At 41.1% G+C, this 18,223-nt stretch overlaps 1 protein-coding gene across 4 annotated transcripts in view; it reads left to right on the forward strand.

Annotated features, from left to right (window-relative positions):
• Nucleotides 1–18,223, forward strand: part of dab1a (DAB adaptor protein 1a) — a 230,413-nt gene that overhangs the window by 47,179 nt on the left and 165,011 nt on the right. For 3 of the 4 annotated variants that reach the window (XM_069522354.1, XM_069522343.1, XM_069522342.1), the window contains one exon: nt 4,088–4,143. The exons of the other annotated variant lie outside the window; for it this stretch is intronic. The gene's annotated coding sequence lies outside the window, so the exon portion shown is untranslated. The remainder of the gene's footprint in view (nt 1–4,087; nt 4,144–18,223) is intronic. 4 annotated transcript variants of the gene reach the window in all.

Here is an 18,223-nt window from a genome sequence, read left to right on the forward strand (position 1 = left end):
CAGTTGGTCTGGTCACCCATAGTTTAATGGGGCATGAAACTCTAGTATTGAGGTGAAACTATCAAGTGGAGCGAAGTTTGTGTTCATCCAGATGTAACAGACACCTGTGAGCCCTGGAAACAATGCAGCAGTAATACACCCTAATGTTATTGATCCCTTACTTGGGTCTAATTAAAGACATTTGATTGTTCTTACCCAAGTACTCATCCAAGGTATAGTGCATAAATGGGAAGAGCAAAATAACATGAGAAAGTGAGTAAAAGTGTGCATGAGGTTGCTCTGGAATGCTGTAAATCCAGGAAGAAAGAGCAAGAGGGAAAACCCTCAGGGTCCCTTGTGTTTTTTTCTCTGCAATTCATTTTAAAATCTGTAATTATTCCAGTGTGTGTGTGTGTGTGTGTGTGTGTGTGTGTGTGTGTACGTGTGTAGGCTTGGGGTTTTGTGTGCTGGACAGAGACCCTACAGAAAACCTTTGTTGCCGAGACTTCCCTGCAGCAAGGTCGCTCCTGCCCTCCCTCCATCAGTAAATCTCTCTCACAATACAGTACAACATTCATAGTTTTTATGTCCCTGCCTCTCTCGTGCACGCACATGCACACGTTCACTTGCATGTACCAGACAAACAGGACATGCTACATGAATGAATTCTGTGGAAGCAGGTCCCTGGTGAGGCCAGTGGCTGTAACTTCAGAATATAAAGTGGAGTGTATATCTTTCATGGCGAGTGTGATTATGTGAGTGTTTGAGAGCTTGAATGTGTGCAGCTGTGACTTTGGGGGTCTTATGGGTAATGGCAGTGATTATTATGTATAGATACACTGACTTTTGTTAGAGGACAAAACCTGTCCTATATAGGGCATTGAATGTACACACACAAACATGTAAGCTCATACATTTAAACGCTACATTCACTGTGTTATATATGTTGCCACTGTATTATGTACGTAAACAGTATAAACACACGGCCACATTTTTCATTCTCAGTAGCAAATACACAGAGGGACATTTTGTCCTCCTAATGCTTTGATGTACACCCAAGTGCAGCTCTCTCTCTGTGTGTGTGTGTGCGTGTGTGTTAACTGCAGGACAGTGATACCATGGTTCCCCTGCTCTCCCACTGTGAAAAGAGGAGCCTCATTGCCATGATTTTACCTTTGAGTCCGTATGCTCACACACTTTGTCTTGCACACTCACCCCTCAGTTGGATGCACATCAATCAGCTTCACCTGTCATTGTCTTTGTTGTTGCTTATACAAACATCCTCCTTCTGGTCAATGGAATAAAGACCCCAATCACGATTTACATTCACAGCACATCGTACATTTTTGCTCCCGTACACACTCTAGCCCTCTGGGGAGGAAAAAAACTTAACAGCAGTGTTTTAGTGAAAATCATGGAGGACAGTGCTGTTTCCGTCTCGCAACTGCATGAAAAAAGAAGTGGTGAAATAGAGAGAAAGATATATGTTCTCTGTGGGGAAGTTAGTTGATTAGTGATGTGGTGAAAAGAAAAGAAAAATAATGGATGAGAGAGATGTAGAAAGCAGGGATGTGAAATTGGGACAATCAAGTCAGAGGGAGGGACATGTGAGGGGTGTGAGGATATACATATATTTGTGTGTGTGTGTCAGGTGAGCCTGCATAAACATGCACAGAGCTGAATGTGGATGAGGGACAATAAAACCTCCATTAAAGATCTATTCTGGAGAGACGGAAGAAGGGAGGGCCGGATGATAGAGAGAGGAAGACGGGAGGTGAGAGGAGGTAGAGGGAAGTGGGAGGGGGAGGAGAGGGTTTGTGTCACAGAGTGGATTAAACCAAAGACACCTCTCCACCCATCACTGACACACACCCCACATAAACGTGGCTGCTCAGACTGTGCATTTTAATAGCGCTGTCACCTCAAGCTATAATATCAGACAATGGTTCTTCGAGCAGACCCTCGTCTTCAGAAGTGTCTTTCGTGCTTCCTGACAGGCTCAAGCGAGAGCTAACTGACTAGCTGGGCACAATTATAGATCCCATCTGTGTAGTCACAGTGCTAAGGCAAACCTCGGCACAACAAGCCCGAGGCCTACTCTGTCAAAATGTCACCTGATCAGGCTGCGCTCCAGGCGAGACACCCAGGCACTTTTGAGTTAATATCTACGAAAGGATTGTGGGTAGAAGAGGAGGGGGAGGGGGTAGAAAATGAAATGACATGGGGAAAATATAATCTAATTCACCCCTCCCCCCCAATGAAGAGTGCTGTCAACTTTATCTCAGAGCGCCAACCACAAACCCCCTCCTGCATTTATCTACTTTGAGATGATTGAGATTCGGAGTTGATGCTGATGACATTTGAGCAGGTACTTTACTGTTCCACTCACGAGTGACTGACTGACCGACTTACGCACGGGGCGGGGAGCTGCTAAATACATGGAGAAAGGGATGAGGAGGAGGAGGAGGAGGTGATGGATGGCAAGAAGATGTGGCTCGAAATGGAAAATGGGGAAGAGGGAAAGAAACAGAGACTAAGAGGGTTGGAGGGGGTTGTAAAGCTGGAAGAAAAGCTCAATCAGGAGAGCAGATATGGGGGAAAAAGGGAGTCAAATGTATGGAGATGGAAAGCGATTTTGAGCATTTTGAGGTGTTGGAGGAGGAAGCGGGAGATATAAGAAGGAGTAAAAAGGGCACTAAAAGGGCACTTGGACAGTAGAACACAGGGAGTCTCAGGAGTGGGACATTTACTCTCAAACCAATGAGCTATCAGAGGGCTGCATTCTAATAAAGGAGAGCAACAGAATCAATAGGAAAATCCCCATGTTGGCTGTCAGGATTAGTGTGTCCATAATGTGTGTGTATGTGCATGTGGGTGTGTGTATGGGAATGTGATTATCAGTGTGTTTGAGAACACTGTGACAAGGATAATTATGTTTGATTACTAAAGACCCCAGCGAGGGTTTGCATTATCAGCCACTGTGCTCCTTTGGTATTTTCCTAAGCCTCGATGGTGAGCTGCCATCGCTCTGTGTGTTTTTGATAGCCCTGTCTTATTCCTCTTCTATTTGACTCGTTAAACAGGAAGTTTTGCATAGTAAATACAACATTTGTATCGGTGTCTTTTATTGGGAGAAGCTTTTTACTGGCTCAGACACTCCAGAGGAGTGAAGCCAAGTTGAGACTACTTCAGTCACTAATAGAGAACATGCACATCCTGCTGAAATGAATGTGCAAATCTGTGTAGTAGCATTTTTTTTATAAAGTACATTTTTTTCAGCCAGGTAAAACTGCAATTTTCTTCATCTAGACCTCACTTTTTCTTCACCGTTCTAAAACAGCAGTTGCGCTGTACAACCACTGGCAAGTTCTGCCAGAGCTAGCTAAAGGCTGCCTCACACTTGACTGCACAGACATAATGACAAATGAACAGATTTTTAGTCTTATAATTGTCAGGACACACACATTGGACGATTTGGCCAGAATGTATGACCACACACTTGCCAGTTTTAGGAAACTGGCATTTTAAATCTCTCAGAAACTCTTCTTCATCTTTAGTTCTTTTATGGCATCATGAACAACTTTAGTCGCATTACCGCCACCTTCTGAACGGAAGTGTGGAGCATGGGGGGGCAGGCATTTGTGTTGTGTTTTGCATTGAAAAATGAAAAAGTAAAAAACATGAATTCATGTATTCATGGATGAGAAGGCAGAATTGGCTTAGACAATTTGCAGCGTGACCTGAACGAGAAGTTTTCATCTTGCGCAATATTTGTTTTGTTTTTCCTGGTCAGCTGCAGGTTTCTGTTGGTGCGAAGATTCGAGTTCAGGGAGCTCAATCAGTGGCATTAAGATTATCTTATAAACCAGGACTAAAATCGTCCCAATTATTCTCAAGTGTGTAGCAGCCATAAAATGTCAGCAATTTTGCAATACTTCATGCTGGAAAGTCCCTCAAGTATGAGGACGAATTATACCATATGCAACATTTCAGTTTCAAGTGGTGGCTTGTGCATTCCTAGATTTATTTATTCATCTGTTTATCTCATAACTCAAACTAGATAATAAAGGGTTGACATTCCTTCTCTGTATGTTTTTGTTTTTCAAAGGCTTTAACCTGAGTCAGGCCGAACAGCAATGACAACAATCAACACTTCCATACAAGGTTAGTACGATCAAACTGTTGAAATATAAAATAATATATATTTATATATATATATTATTTTATATTTATATTATGTTATAAAAGTTGTTTTGATTTGAATGCACTGGTATCAGATCGGTAGTCTGTATTGGCCAACAGGCAAAGTCCAGGTAGACTATAGTGGACATTTACAATGTGTACAAACACAGTCAAATAGTCAGCTTAAAAGGTTTGAAAGGTATATAACAGAAATGATGCAAAATAAATTAACAAAGATAAGAGAAAGACATCAAATTTGAGAAAAGCACATGCAACGCATCACTCTACAGTGTAAAACTATATAAATGGCAGTTTTTTAAAAGATGCTATGGATTCTTCTGTTATGAGATTGTCCAGAGTTATGGTGATTGTGACCTGTAAAGCTTTAGACTCCCTCCAGAGGATCAGCAGTAAGGCTGCACAGTGACCTGTAAAGGGTAACATTTATTTAGAGATCTAAATATCCTTGAAATACTGTCTGATAAAATCTTGAAAATAAAATGTGAGTTGAAGATTGAGCAAATAGAGAGGAACTGAGGTTGGGCTTCTGAGAGTTTTTCTGTCAAAACCAATAAGAAGCCACAGTCTGGAACATTTAGGAGAAAAAAAAAATATATATATATATATTGGTACCAAATTGTATAAACAAGAGGCTCAAAACAGAGACAACTGTGGAAAAACTGGCAAAGTGTTAATGTTTGTGGTAAACAATTGTGTGTAGTAACACCTCGTGGTTGTGATTGACCGTTTCTCACTGTTTCCTCCGTCACTTAGTCTTAATGTCATTGTTTTTTCCCCCTTGAATGTTAAGATCTGTGTTTTCTGGTTAATAACAGTTTGATGCCAGTGTGCGATTATATCTGAAGTTGAACCAGTGCCTCATTTATAAAACAGTGCACTGGACTCTTACTAAAAGCCTGCATGCACACAATAGCCAGAAATGGAGAGCATTAAAAATAAGCAGATTTATGAAATTGTCCTCATGCATACCTGCAGATAATGTTTCAGACATCATACTTGCCACGTCTCACTCAGAAATACATACATGGGTTGATAAACTGTATCACTTTAAGTGAATATAGATTCTTTGTGTAATCATATTATTTACATTTCCCAAAGTTGAATATCATTAATGGCTATCAGAATAGCCAGATAGGTAAACCCTGGGATGACAGAGCCAGATGATTAAAATACATTAACAAATGTAACTAGGATATATCCTGGATTTGTTTAAGTTGCTTCGTCATACAAGTGGAGCACCATATTGAACTAAATTTGATATGAGATTTGTGTCAGTTTTTATCTTTTAAAACTGAAAGGTGCTTATGGAAGAGTAATGTCTCTCTACAGCCCAGTCTCAAATAAAACTGACTTATATGACTTATAAAGTGGATCTGTAATGTGTGGTATTGATAAAAATGAAATGAGTGAGATGCATTACTATTTACTTTTTACATTCTGGCTTCATTTCACCTTCTCACCTTCTGCATTGTCAATTTCTCCTGTTGGTTTGTTTGCATAGGTCAGAGTCAGAGTTTCTGTACAGTTGTGCATATTCTCCCGTTAAATTAGTTTTGGTTGATTCCAACTTGAAGTGGCATAAAGTGTTTGTGTTAGACTGAGGTCTTTATGGCGCTCTTGGCACCATGGCCATTGTGGCCTCTGGTTTGTGCGCTATAAAGACTGTAGGAATCTGTGTCCCTCATTTACACACTAACACACATGCAGTCACACAATGTTAAATGTCCAGGTCTTCATGAATCACTTTCAGCTAATTTCTCACATTTATCATTTTAGAATGTCTCAGCAGTCAGGGAGTCAACTCACGTAGCCTCAACTTCTCCACAAATATCTCTAGTATTATCATGCACTGCATTTGAGTATTGTGTTTTAGTAGACACACACACACACACACACACACACACACATACTGCCTGTATATCGACACTAATAAAAATTGTTTTGAACAATCCCCTGTGATTCTACAGAAACCAACTTAAGGAAGTGTTAGAAAATAATAATTCTAAAATACTATATTTGATATTGTATTAAGCTTGCTTTATGGATGCTTTATCATAGAATAATACACATCTTAATATTATAAAAGCTGGTCTATTGGCTGGTGGTGTATATGTTCTATTTTATACAGTAGTTAACTGTTCATATGTAATCTGATCTAGAAGAGAAACCTGATTATTGTTAATTTTGTCTTTACACATGAGTCCCAAGTCAGCATTACATATTTGGTAATTGTAACTGTTTTGGTGGAGCTGTGTGCAGTTCTCTACCAGCTATAAATGAAAGCTGAGGCAGAGCTGGATCACAGGCATGAGGACGGTAGTTACTTAGGAAACACTGCATTGAGATGACGGCACAGGACCGGAGCTGTCTGTGGTGCTGAAACTCACAGGCTGTTTTGCTGCACTTGTGTGTGTGTGTGTGTGTGGGTAAGGGGGGGGGGAGAGAGAGATGCAGCAGCACTGAGAGCAGCATACTAAATACTGTAGGATATCTGGTGGTGATAAATAAATATTCACTGTTACCCTGATGCTGTGTGAAGCATGATCTGGGTTATCATGTTTTCTATTCTGCAGCTCTTTTGTTGTGCATTTTCAAAGAGTGACTTTGAACTGCCTCCTCCCAGTGTGTCCTCCTACTGGAAGACCTCAGGTCAGGCCTGCTGTTCATTTCAGATTGGAGGCAGCTTTAGCTTTTACACTGTTATGCAGCTCAATCCTGCTGCGCCACTTTATCATAAGTACCTCACAGTGTCCTCCTGCCTCTGGTCTGCCATGCATTCCTCCTCCGCCAGCCAGTCCTTACCTCTGCTTGTCTTCTTGTCCACACTGTCTCTCTATCCTACACAGTTTGAACACCCATCTTACTCTGCAGTCCTCATCTCTCTGTCTCCTCTTTGTATTTTGGTGACTTGAAGCATCTCTTACAGGAGATTTCATCTTAACCACTAATACTGAGTCCCAGTGAAAAGGACAGGACTGTCGATGCTCCACTACCTCACTTCAGTGTTCGGTCTGTCCTCTCCCTGTGTGGATTGGGTGGGACAGATGATTGTGATGCCCTGAGTGCAACGTGTCAGCAGCTGTCTGTGTGAAATATGCGAGCGTATGACTTGTCGTATGTGTGGGTCTTATCTTAGTTATTAGTTTATCTCCATGACTATTCGGGTTTCACAGCTCTACTGCCTCTGTTTCTATTACCCCTCTGCATATTAATCATCTACCCCCTGTTCAGCAGCTCTATATCTGACTAAAGTTCACAGATAGTCTAAAGGCCAGAGATAAGATGCTCTTGTCTCCCTACACACTAATTGAATTGACATGAGTTGTTCTGCATCAAAATCAGTTTCAGCCCCTTGTGACATTTAGCTTTTTTTTTTTATTCCCGCTATGATTGACAGTGAGAGTAATTTGTGTGTGTGCCACATCGGGTACCGTTAATGTGTAGTGGGTGAGCCCTACTGAGCAGTGAAATCGGCTTATTTCCAACAGCCTCTAAAAACACCTCAGAGGTGCCTTAATGAAAGAGCAGCAAAGGAGGATGAACACTCCTCTAATCCTAATTTGTGTCTACTGGTGCTGCCCTCCACCCTCCACCTCCACCCTCCACCCCCACCCGCCCCCAGTCTCAGTCTCTCATTTCCTCTCTGAATTGGTCACTTATCACATTCATTTGAACAACACTGAGGAAATCCAAAAGTTTAGTTGCACTAGGACCAGTGGTTTGGAAATGTTAATGGTTTATTCTTCATACATCTCTTCCTGTTAAATGACTAATGTAAGATATGTTTCTGGCACTGTGCCCCGCTATTTTGGCTCGGGTATTAAACAGTATTTGGTGACATTAGACTGAGGCATTTCTTGGCTTTTGCCCGAGGGCACATTCAGATGGATTTTTGCTCAATGCAAGACTGATACCATTTTTTCTGTCCTTGCTTCCTGCACTGGGAGTTTCCTAATTTTTGAAAACACAGAAAAATGGTGTGTGGTGTCAGGAAGTAAAAGGATAAAGAAATGGAGGATGTTTAAGAGAAGGGAGAGAGGGAGAGAGAGGGGGGGGGAATATGAAGAGGGGGGGTTGAGCCATTGTGTTGCACTGCGAGCTTTGGGACAGGCTTATATTTAATGGCTGGACTGGAGCTAAATGAGCTGAATTAATAGGGTCTGCTCTGAACACTTACATGCCTGCTAAACATACATCTGTGTGCATGTGTGTGGGTGTATACGTGTGTGTGTGCATACGTGTGTGTGTGCATACGTGTGCGTGTGCCGTTATTAATTAGGTCATCTTTCCACCATTTCATGCTCCCTAAACCTACACTGAGTGGATGTGAGTTTGTAGGCTATGCTTTTTTTCCTGTCATGCACGTACAATTATTTCACAATTTTCATCAATGTTTCTTCATGGTAAATTCTTGATTATTGTAGGTTTTGTTGCAAATTGATATTTCTATTGATACAATTTTTACATTGTCATAATTTGTGTTTTTTGTGTTCTTTATTAATTATATCACTTATCAGACATTTTGCAGACGTGCAGAATATCAATCACGCTTCTCACATTTGTCCCGGGGGTGTGTGTGTGTGTGTGTGCAATGGTGAATGTTGGCTTTGAATTAAAGGGTCATTCCCCACTGTGTTCAATGAATCAGTCTGATGCAGGATCACTACAAACCAAATCTGTTCCACATCCCCCATCGCCCTCCTTCCATCCCTTGTTCGTTTCTCTGCTCCGGCTCATTAACCTCCCAGTTTTCCCATCTAACATCTCTTCCCTTCCCCACAAACTGGTATCAGCACACATCTTTCATCTGTCATCAAGAATTCTTCTTCCCTTCCCCCTGCTCTGTAGTGAATTGGTTCAGTCCAAGTCGGCCTCAGCAGGGGACTGACTCCCCACAAATAAGGTCAATCATTCTGACATAAAAGGGTGCAGCCTTGGAAGAACAAAGAGTGGTTGGTGTGTGTGCATGCATGTATGTGTAAATACAATATGGGTTAGTTAGTGTAACAACATGTGGTGTCTGCTTGTCTCAGTGGGCTTGTTTCAGAGGAAGGCGGCTACTGTTTATTTAACGTGCCTGAAGTTTAACACACGTGGAAATCTATGACGCTCTTAGGCTGCAGCTTAATTTTCTCTGGCCTAGCCATCTCAGGAATGTTGTGTGTTTAAGCCAGAGTAAGGGAGAAAGACCCAGAGACAGAAAGATCAAACAGAGATTTGTCACAAAGGAGGATCAGTGTGAGTTAGAGAGAATCGCAAGAGGAACTTTGGCTCTTTTGTCTCCGTTTCTATCTGTCTCCCGCTCTCTGGGGCTCTGTCTATCTTTTCCTCCTCCTTTCTCTCTGTTTCTTACTCAGATGGCATTGCCTCTAGTGTCAGGATTGGACGGGATGTTTTCAGACAGATTATCTAGACAGTGCGAGGACCATGTTCAAACAGAGGGTCATCCAGACTGTCTTGTTCTATCCACAGGCAAAACACAAACAGAACCACTGTGACTCACTTTGTCTCTCAGTAGGAAACCCTCCTGATAATAACTTAACTCAGGCCTCCATCCTGCACCTGAATACACAGGAAACTGTATAAATACCACTGCCAGGTCGTGGGTAGCTCATAGGAAGTTTATCCTCACAGACACACATACGCACACACACATGCCCACACAGCACGTGTTGTGCAGGATATCGTACAAGTGTTTCCTCAGCAATATATTATCTGATTAGGCTGAATTAATGAGACCCAGTGGAATGGTAAAAGTCCTCTTTTGCATCCTTCCTTCTCGTTATCTCACCATCCCTTCATCCTCCACCTCTTCCTTTCACACTTTCTTCACCCTACAGCTCATTCACCCTCTTTTCTCTGTGTGTTCTTCCCCATCCTCCCTCCTTGCCAATCATTACCCGTCTGCTTGTTTCTTGCACTCAAGCTGGATAAGAAATCAGTGGTGGAAAACAGCTTTATTGCCGATATTTGACATCTCTCATTCTTTGACCATCTCCCTTCTATAATTGACATCAAGATGCCAAACTGATGCCATCTTGTTGCACACAGGTGCAGACTGTAAACACACGATTGCAAAAGTACCCACAATAATTTCCTGAGTGATGGTTCACACAGAGCACCCAGCACGGTATATTTAATCTCCGTACATGCAGTATAATGTGTGATTAAATTCTGCTTGATATGTGTGCAAGTGAGGAGAAAGCTTTACAGCTGCCTGTCTCTCAATGTGAGGTGCCATGAAAATACGAGGCGGGAGATTCCCTCATCCATCCCACTGTCTGCTTTAATACAGACTGAATGTAGGCCTCCCCTCCCGCAGACAACACGGTGTGATGTGTGCGTGGGGAGACTTTGTGAATTGCAACGCTCCTGTGATACAGGAGATGTTTATTCCTATTCTTTGATGCAAAATATCACACACTTCATTATGAATGACAGAATTTGAGTGAGTGAGAGCAAGAGCATGTGTCATATTTCTGTGAAGTAGACACAGTATCTGTCATTGGCTCAGTTTAACAATCCAGTCACTAAGTTCAAAAATCACATGGCAAAGTGCTTGGCCATTTACAATGAAAGTGAGGAGGTATCCAAGAGCATCGGCTAGTTTCATCCTCGTTTTGTGCAAAAGGGTCAGTGAAGTGAATCATTTTCATACCATGCTGTAAAAAGTCCTCTACATTAAACAATCATTTGTGATTTGACATATATGAGTGTGCTGGCACATAAGACCTTTATTGTCATGGTTGAAGAACATGTAGTTCAGTTTAAGATAAGGTCTCGCTATAGTCTTAATTAGGCCAGAGGTCATCTGTTGTTATGGTTACAATAACCTTGCGGTTATGGTGGAACAGCCATAGATAAAAGAAACATAGAAGACAATGTTTTTAACTGGAAATGAAGAGTGGTCTCTTTTTTAATGTCAGTGTTTTGTCAACCCGTCCATCCACCTCAACCCAGCTAAAATGTCACATAACTTCCTCCTACTGCATGTTACCGTCATATTTCATATGGCCAATAGAAGTCTTCTACCAATAAGACTATGTGAGCTGCTGGCTCGTGATCCATAAGCTTGTTTCTTTCAAAGGAGAAACGTCTTGAATACACATACTGGTGAGCACCACCTATTACTTTTTAACTCAGAACAGATTGCATACTGGCCTTCTTATGATACATTGATATGAATGTGTCTACTCATTGTTTATGTCTGCAATATTTTTTTCTTCATTCTGTTGCCTGTTTGTGTCAAATAGTTATTTAGCTGGTTGAATGATTTAATATGGGTTCCTTACCAAATACAACATCTGCATTATGTTGTCTGATCCATGGACCTCAGATTGTATTGAGGCTTTCCTTAGACGCACACGTGGTGGTTTCTGTGCTGGAAATGAAAAACAATAATATTACAAGGAAGCAAGTCCTGTCTGCTCGGTCAAGATGTTGTGATATAGGTCCCTGCAGAGGTAATGTTATCTTCTGCCTTCTGCTCAGTGGTTGTGAATTCTCAGCTCACGCAGCTTCATATGTTGTTAGTCGGATAAAACATATTCACATGGAGGAAGAACAGCTTGTTTACTATACTATATAAATGTTACTGTCCAGCTGACCATAGCACCAAATCCCATTCAAAAATCTGGTTGTTCAATAAAGTATTGCCGTGTGAACATAAAAAGACACACATCCATGATTATTTTGAACAGCCAAATCTAATTTGATTGGCAACATACAGGCCTGTCTACATGTCTATGTATCACTCTGTTTTCTTAAATATATCTTTGTAAAGTCAGAAAAATGTCCCAGTCTTTCACTTCAAAAAGAGAGTTCAAATTTAATTACAGTGGACTTGAGAAGAGGGATCAGTTGGAGAAAATCAAATGAGGGAGAGCATTACACAAGCATGGCATTATGGATGAGAGGTGACTGAAAATATTCAAATATCACCCGGAAGATGTTGGAATTTGACTCATGTCTATTTCATGATCTGAGTACAGTTCACACATTACATAAGTCAGAGTACAGTGAATGAATTTAATTAATGTGAAATTGTTAATGTTATAATGTTGAGTTATGATCCTTTGCTTTGAATCCATCACATCTTATAACAGTCACTGGAAGATGCGACAGAGAAAAACATCAAATTGGTCTTTATTTTGTAAGCTATCTGCAGCCGACAGCACTTTCCCCCTTTTTCTCTGTCCTCTCTGTCTTTCTGTCCATTCTGATAAAAGGGTGGTGGGTGATTCCTCCGGAGTTTTGATTAATCGCATCACATTTAATTCAAAGAGCCAGGTGGTGACAGAGAAAGAGGGAGAGAGAAATGGACAGAGAACAAAAGATAAAAGGAAGTGAGAAAAGAGTGGGGAAGGAGGGAGACACTCAATGCCTTTGTATTTTCGCTGTAATAACAAGTCGCGCTGTCAGTTGTTTCTGAAGAGGATAAACTGTTGACACTGCATCCCTGGAAAGACTTTTAATACAGTTCAGTTCAAGTCATCACTTCAGTTTAGATCAGTTTGATGCAATTCAGCTGAAATGAATAATGTGAACTTCAGTCAAGTTTCACTGTACTATTAGAGTAATTGTAATTCTGAACAGGGAAACTAAAGTGGATAAACATTAGGAGCCTTTTATAAACTGCTTTTATTTGGACATTTCCACACGAGTGTTGTTGCTTCAGTACAACTAGTCTGAAATAGAAACACTAAATTAAAGTGCCAAGTCTCAGCTTTTATTCGATTAGGTTTACATAAAGATCACCTTTCCCTATTTATCGGCATCTGTAGCCAAAGCTGTGTCTGTCTAGTGGCATGTCAGGTTCGTAAATTCTCCTTTTTCTGCAAGTTCAATCACTGAGTTACTCCAGAACTGCTTTTTCTGCTGTTTTTAGGTCATCTACCCTGTTGCCTGCTTGTGTGTGTGTGTGTGTGTGTGTGCGTGTGCGTGCGCGTGCCCCAATTGGTATATATGAATATTTATTAAAGGTTTTAGTTAAAACACTAATGATCTTGAAAAAAACATTCTGCTGCCTTTTCAGGCATTTAACCTCCAAAATACGTGCTAGCTACAAGATCCCAATTTTTTGACCAATTTGTTAACATCTTGTCTAGTACAACCATTGACACAGCGATATTGTTTTCCGTTAGAAACATTTCTGTTTACAAATTTTCCAAACAAAAATTCAACCAATCAATCATCTAATCCGAGGCCATGGTGACCTTTATCCTCTCCCCCAAGGCAGTGCACGCATGACAGAGTTCAGTTGGTTAACGGCACAAATAATCTATATTGCATGGTAATTTTGTAGTTTCTAAAGCTTTGATAAGATGAGCTTGCTTGGTATTTTCCAAGGAAATATTTCTATAGATTTAAAATCACCCACGTTTGTGTTGGTAATCGATAATTGGACAGGTCAGTGTACCTTGACAACCATGAGGCTGGTGAAGGGTCCTCTGCTTGTTAAAGGTGTCCTGAAAAAACATTTGTCTTATTGCTTTGGCAAGCACACTGTCTCAAAGAGCACAAATGTATCTACAAAATGAGCCACAATATGTGTGTATGAAGTGAAAGATTTGGCAGCGACAAGAGATGAAGTACAAACATTTGTACAAAAGTCACTGAACTGCTCAGGCCGGTCGGGTTTGCTTTGATTTTTCAGACTGGCCTTTTAAAGAGTCTTTTTTAAATTCAGTGCAGCTGTTACTCCGCTTTCTACCCGGTAACTTGGAGAGGATCTGTGTCAGAACCTTGTCCACTCACTACCAGGTTTACCCTCAAGGGTCTGTCCTGGGTCCCCTACTTCTCTCTCTGTACACCAACTCTCTCGGCTCTGTCATTCACTCACATGGCTTTTCCTATGACAGCCAACTAATTCTCTCTTTTCCCCAGTCTGAAACACAGGTAGCAGCACGAATCTCTGCCTGTCTGACTGACATCTCTCAGTGGATGTCAACTCTAACTTACCTCCAACATTACTGCAACAACCCCCTCATGTAGATACATGCTCGATAACATCAGGAGACTACGTCCCCTTCTTACTGAGGCGGCACAGGTTCTGGTCCAGGCTCTGGTCATCTCACGCCTAGAGTACTTCAACTCCCTCCTGGCTGGTCTATATGCTAGTGCTATCCGACCTCTGCAGCTGCTCGACTGGTCTTTAACTAACCAAGTTCACTCACACTACATCGACCCCCGCCCACTCCCTTCACTGGTTACCAGTGGCTGCCTGCATCCGCTTCAAGACACTAGTACTTGCCTGGACAGTCTACATCCAGGACATGGTTAAACCCTAAACCCCAGCCCGTCCACTCCACCCTGCATCGGCCAATCAACTTGCTGCTCCCTCACTGTGAGGGACAGCTAGCCACTCAACAATCACAACTGTTTGCTGTCCTGTCTCCCTATTGACATCAGGACAGCAGAAAGTCTACACATCTTCCACCGCAGACTCAAGACACATCTCTTCCAACTACACCTTGGTTAAGAAGATGATTTATAATAACAATCATCAAATCTGGTGTATATATAAAAAAAAAACACATTTTAGAAAAAGTTTAGTTGCACTTATACTGTATATTGCAATTACATGTTGCACTTGTAGTTTGGCTTTTTTTTAATGTACTTACATGATTCTTGCTGATCTGTACCCTCATGGTTGAATGCACATATTGTAATTTGCTTTGGATAATAGCATCAGCTAACTGATAATGTAATGTAATAGTGTAATTTAATGACTAAGATGATGCAGAAAAAGAAAGTTCCTTATTTATTGATTGTCGTCATGAGACTTCTCAAGAAAAACAGGTGTGTCTGCACGTTGCATCGTCTCTTCCACGTAGTTGGGCTGAGAAGGTGAGAACCGCTTCATCACATCTGTTATATTCTGACTATCACTAAATTTTGTGGTGTGTGCAGGCGCCAGTCTAGGGACTGTTCACTTATACTGCTGCGCATCTGTGTTCAGTGAAGTGTGTGCACGCACGTGCGTGTGTGTGTGTGTGTTTGAGAGAGAGACTATATACACTGAGGTGAGTTAATTTGAACGCCAGCCAACAAACATTTAATTCTCCCAGATTTTCCACCTTCACAGTCACTCTACTAAGGCAGCAAACTCTGTATCATTAGCAGAATACATTAGTCTCTTCTTGTCAGCTTGCCAGGTAAAACGCCTATTAATATTCACATCCCACTCTTAATTGAATCAGAGGAGCCAAAGACAGAGTTGTGTTTACGGAAAATGAACTGCTGTCCAGATACCGTCACAGTGAACATAAGATACGGATACAGGAGTATATAAACAAGCTCCCACCTCCAGCTCGACCCAAATAGATCTGTGTCTGTTCAGAAAGCTCTTATGTGTGTGTGGGTGAGAAATCCAACTAGAAAATGTGCTTATGTTTGGAAATATTGAATTTTAAATAACGCTCAGGAGATTGATTTGATTTCTGCTCTGATTTTAATTAATTTATCTCTGTTTCGTTGGAGATACAATATCTTCCTCAATGAATATCTTATGTTGCGTCCCAATATTCAGTTCCCCCTCTGTGCCAGAGTAACTATATAAGTTGGAAAGGAAATAACTTCTCTGTTTTAGATTATTCGTTATTTTGATACTTATTTGTGCATGCGTGAATCAGCAGGGTGCGACACAGAGATGTAGAGTCGGTCAGGTTGTCCTTCCCCATCTGCTCTGTAAAATGTGTTTCCCTGGATGCTGTGTAAATGGATTTAAGCTGTACTCACCCTCCCTCTCAGTAGATCTTCCAACCATACACCTCCCTGCCTGCATGACGCTCCAATCTTTTTCTCTCTGCTGGGCATCCACCAGCAGTGTGTGTATTTGTGTGTTGGCTTGTTTGCAGCCTGTGTCTTGATGAATTGTGTCTAGTGTGGTTAGTGTTGCTTCACTACTGGCTCACATTCATATCTTGATTTTGCGTGATTATTTAGCCCACAGCCTGAGTAAGTATCCATATGTATAAGGGCAATTAGTCTCGTGTCCATGCATGAGGTGTTGGTACGTCCACATGCCTCTTCTCAGACACTCCAGGCTCTTATATTTGAATTCAATCAGGCTTGAATTCAATCAAACTGCAACAAATTGCACACGCTCACAGATATCAGTTCCCTAAATTTGCCAGTTTTCTTTCATAAAGAGCCGTGAATGATTCCGTGGAAAATCTGTGAAAATGTCACAATATTAAAAAAGGTGATTTAAAAAAAATCCTGGATCTGCCCCTGATCCATACTGCATCCTTCCACCAAGTGTTGTGGTAATTCTTCCAATAGTTTTTGTGTAATCTTTCTTACAAATAAACCAACCATCAAACAGACAGACAGTGTCTTAAAGGTTGATCACGTGTGGTGTAGCAGGCTCAGGCTTTATTCCCATCCACACGGTCATACTTGAGTGTGAAGCGAATATAAACACCAAAAGTTAAACTTCACGTAAAGCCGCCCTGCGATTTGCCTCGCCACATGCAGGATGCAAATGTCGCCTCCTGTCTCGCATAGATTGGAAGTGAACAGGAGGCGAAGGTTTGCCTCTGAAAGATGTGCGTGTGTGTGACCATTCCCTCAATCTAGATACTAGTTGTCAAAATTGTTTTGATGGGATATTTACTTAGATTTACCAGCATTTTCTGGCAAGAACAGCCTCACCACATTTATCTTACTGCTGAAATCTTTTTTTTTTATGTGATTATAATTGGCCCCATCCTTATTGATATTTATTTTGTTGTAAACATCCCTAAATATTTGATTAGTTTGAATTCCTGGTTAATAATTTATTGTATTTTCATCGCTTCTGAAGGTTCATAGTTGAAAAGTAGAGTTTTTGAGTTGTTCATTTTAGATACTGCATAGTAAGGACATTTCCCTAATTCCTATCATCCTTAGAAAGGAGTTGTTGACATCCATAACATATATTATCACATCATTAACAAAAATCTCAAACCTATGTTCCCTGTCCCTTACACTTACTCCTCTCAGTTCCCTATCTTGACAGATCGCTTGGGCCAGTGGTTTGATAGAAATGGCAAAGGGGGTGTTGCCAAGACAACATCTCTATCTCGTTCCTTTTCCTAACACAAATCTCTCAGATAAGGAACTATTCCCCTTTACCCTTACACAAGGTGGTTGTAAAATGACTTTGATACATTGAAGTGAATCTTAGCCAGTCGAGTCAACCCCATCACATCAAGGTTTATCAGGGCTGCACATGTTCTTTCCTTTTGCATCTTGTGTATTAGAGTTAGTAAGATTGTCTTGGGTTTGTCAGCCCAGTCTGGTCTTCATCAATTAAACCTGTCATGAAGGTTTCAAATCATTTGAAGGTAATTCAAGTGTATAATTTATAGTCAAGATTGACAGTTGATGGTGATGTGTTGGTGTGTAATTATTTAATTACATCCTTTTTGTATTTGGTACATTATCACCTCTTTCCATGCCAGACCCTTGTATTTGCAGGGTTTACAGGGTATTTACATTTAAGGAGAAGACATTATGGTAATGAGTGTCCTCACTAAATACAATTATATGAGTGTGTGGTAAAGAGTCCTCAGTTTGATCCAGAGACCCACTATCCTCTGCCTAGCGTCTGACCAGCTGGGTCAGGTCTAGGGTGTATTACTCTGTGTGTGTGGGTGAGAACAGGTACCTCTGTAGCCCTGCTGTATATAAAGTTGAGGTAGTTGGACACATTTTTGTTGCATACTCAGTGTGAGACCTTACTGTATGTAGCGATTTGTTGGGTGAGAGATTTGCTGGATACAAATGTGTGTTCATTAATGTTGTTTACTGGAACGCTGTTGCACCAGAAGTATTGATCCGAGCCAGGCTCTCTGTGTGCATGTGTGTGTGTTTGTTGTAGCAGTGAGATTATTGATCTCTACGTCTCCCAGTAGTGTTTATTCCTACAGCGAGTCTGTCAAAAGCAAAGTGCAAGTAATCCCTCTTCCCCACCTCTCTGCTTTTCTTCTCTTCTACAGTTTGTCTCACTCTGTCACATTCCAACATCCTTTAAATTATTGTATGTGGATTTTCT

Source organism: Paralichthys olivaceus, chromosome 3, assembly GCF_024713975.1.
Source record: "Paralichthys olivaceus isolate ysfri-2021 chromosome 3, ASM2471397v2, whole genome shotgun sequence".
In the NCBI taxonomy this organism is placed as follows: domain Eukaryota; kingdom Metazoa; phylum Chordata; class Actinopteri; order Pleuronectiformes; family Paralichthyidae; genus Paralichthys; species Paralichthys olivaceus.